Genomic DNA, 3,273 nt, shown 5'->3' with positions numbered 1-3,273 from the left:
CAGTGAATATGGCTTTACTTAGTTCCCAGCATCTAAATTAAAGTCCACCTCACCAGACAGGCAAGTCTATTGTAATTAGTCCACTTTGACTTCTCTCTCCTGGAATCAAGTTGACACAATGGCCCAGTCCTTCAGTTTGCTAGAAAACTCTGAGGAATTGGAGTCATGTTTCTTTTCTGCTACCACTGGCTCAAACTCCTACAAGCTCCTCCCTCTTTACCACTCTCATTAAGTGCCAGAGATCGGTGCCTCAAGCACATTTAATGACCACATCAAGTAGCTTTTATGAAGGGATTTTTACTTCAAATTAAAGGGTTGGAAGCTAGAACCACAGGGGATAGCAAGAATAAAGTACAAACATTTTCCCCAATACTGTAAGGTATACTCTCCCTTAAAACACCTCAATTTTTGCATAGTCTTTCCAAGTTCAAAAGCAGCATCACCACTAGATGGATCTTGTCTCAACTCCAGTTAGGCTGGCACCCCAGATTTCATCAGCTCAGCACAAGCTTGGTAACATACATTTTTGTTCCATTTATCACAAACTTGGCCATAATAGATGCAATCTTTGGAAATTAAGACTAGTACTGGCAGTTTTCTTAAGCAACATTCTACTAAAGGATTTATTAGGATGTGGTGTCCCAATAAATTGTTTGTGTTGGGGATTTTTTTTTTTAATTACAGGATCATGGATTGAGAGCTGAAATGAATTTTGGAGCTCATCTTTTCCAATCCCCTTATTTTATTTCATAGATGAGGAAACTGAGGGCTAGAGAGGATGAAGTGACTTGAGCATGAAAGAAATTATTGTTTCTCTCCTGTTAGCAGCCAGTTATTAAAATTGGGGACACCCAAGTTTTTTTTCCCCTGTTCTATTTCCTTGTCCAAACTCTCAAGGACAGGACTTACAGAACTAATCAGGTTACATTCTCTTCCTTCTGACTAGTGCTACTCCACCCAATTAGTTCAGGATTGGGTAGAAGATATAGATCCTTTGCCTGTATTTCCTAAGACTGGGGTAGGTCTGAGTATAGGGAGACACTCTCAATCCCTCACTGGAGTGAACTCACTTTTCTTTGTAAACTCCACATCTTATTAATTGTTAACGAATCAGAGTTGATTGCCACCCTCAGGAATACCCCTTTTCCAAGGGCACATAAGCCATGAGCCTGCTGCCATGATTGACTTTGGCATGTTAGAGTGTCACTGACCTTTTATTTAAAATACTGGCATTATTAATAAAATTACTAATTACCCAGAAATTATTATTAACTCTGCCAGTTAGTGGCAAAGTTAGTCTTTGAACCCATGATTCTTCATGCCAACACATCCATTGTTTCACTTCATACATTACCAAATTGATACCACACTACAGTGCATTTTCTTTAACTAAATATCAGCATCTCTCTCCCTAGTGAGCTCATTTGCTATAGAAAATGGTAGAAAGACAAGATTAATGTAGACATAAGGTACCTAGTTTTAGGGCAGAGGTTATTAGTTGTATGTGAACTTAAAAAATATATTTTGGCAACTATTTCAATATCATTGATTTCCTTTATATCTTCCTAGTCATTTTATTTTATTCACTTAAAATATTATTATGAAAAGGGGTGCATGAGCTTCACAAGATTGTCAGAGGGATCCATGACACACATAAAAAGGCTAAGAACCACTCAGAAAGATGGTGTCCTCAGAGCAGGCAGAGCCAATGAGCCAGCCCGGCTCTACCCCAGAAAACGAAAATGTGGTGCCTTGGAAAACCCCTTATTGCCACTGCGGTCAAGTTTCTACAGAATTCCCGGATCCGCCAAAGCCCACTTTCAACCAGAAGGGCATTTCTTAAGAAGAAAGGGCTGACAGATGAAGAGATTGACTTGGCTTTCCAGCAGTAGGGCACAGCTGCCGATGAGTCTCAGTCCTTGGGCCCTTCCGCCCGGATGGTGTCCCTTCAGCCCCCTCACCTCATGCCTCAGCCGTACAACCCTACAGGTTCTAGATGGTGAGACTATGGGGCTCTATCATCATGGCGAGGATCGCCTTTGGCTTCCACCAACTCTACAAGAAGTACCTGCTCCCTCTGCTCATGGAAGGCAAGGAGAACAGGAAGCAGCTTCAGAGAATCGAGGCGAATATCTCAGAGATGAGCAGCAGCATGAGGCAGACAGTGACTCAGCTACAGGCGATGTTAGCCTCTGTCCAAGAAATACTGATCCAGCAGCAACAGAAAATCCAGGATCTTACCCACGACCTGGATGCCTCCAAGGCCACCACGTCCACCAGCTAGATCCTGGAGTCACAGAATATCAATGAACTCAAGTCTGAGATTAATTCCTTAAAAGGACTCCTCATAAACCGGAGACAGATCCCTCCCTCACCTTCTGCCCCCAAGATCCCATCCTGGCAGAAGTCAGTGAAGTCCTCATCTCCTTCCAACCCCACCGCAGCCAACCACAACAGCAACAGCGACATCTCCCCCATCAGCAATGACTTGGCCTCCTCTTCACTGGTGAAGGAAAACCACAGCCCTGAGGGCTCCAAGGTCAACTATCACCTTCTGGGCCCAGAAGAGGAGGGGGAAGTGGTGATTAATGTGAAGGGCCAGGTGCGGATGGAGATGCGGGGGGGGAGGAGAAGAGAGAGGACAAATAATAAGAGGAGGAGGAGGAAGAGGAGGAGGAGGACATGAGTCATATGGACGAGGAAGATTGCCTGGGGGTCCAGACGGAGGACCAGAGAGGGGGCGACTGGAAGATCAACGAGCAGGTGGAGAAGCTTTGGAGACCTGAGGGGTCCAGCAATGAGAATGAGGTAGACTAGGACTATCCACTCTTCTGTCCTCCTCCCTCCCACCTACCCCTCTGCCTGCCTACAACACAGCCCCTTCCTCTCTCTGGAGCACCTTTCATCAGGGATGGGGGGAGCTCTCCACAGGAGTTCTTTCTCTTGCAGTTGACCACGTTTAGTGTTGGCTGCCCCTGGCGCTCCATGCACTTGGCATGCTGATGTTCCTGGGCACTGCCAGGCAGTAAGGATGGTCATCCTCTCACCCCTCCACTAGCCCTGCCTCAGCTCACTGGAGCCCTCCAGGGGGGAGCTGAGCATATCCCCAAGGACAGAGCTATACCCTTTCCCTGGGTCCAGCCTGGGGGCCTCTGCAGATCTTCCTCAATCCTGCTGGCTTTTTTGAGCCCTTCCACCTAGTCTCATTTCTGTCCCTCATTTTACTGCCTAAATATCCCAGCACCCCCATTGCCTACATTTCATTCTTAAAAC

General features: G+C 45.9%; 1 pseudogene; it reads left to right on the top strand.

Moving 5' to 3' along the window:
• The first annotated feature begins 377 nt into the window (after positions 1–377).
• On the top strand, positions 378–2,817 carry LOC138154707 (peroxisomal membrane protein PEX14 pseudogene; annotated as a pseudogene).
• The last annotated feature ends 456 nt before the right edge of the window (positions 2,818–3,273 follow it).

Source organism: Petaurus breviceps, unplaced genomic scaffold, assembly GCF_028583685.1.
Source record: "Petaurus breviceps papuanus isolate PSGF00001 unplaced genomic scaffold, PetGlider_PUasm1.0 91133, whole genome shotgun sequence".
NCBI lineage: Eukaryota > Metazoa > Chordata > Mammalia > Diprotodontia > Petauridae > Petaurus > Petaurus breviceps.
The sequence above is the reverse complement of the archived record's forward strand: the minus strand, read 5'-3'. Positions and strand labels throughout refer to the sequence as shown.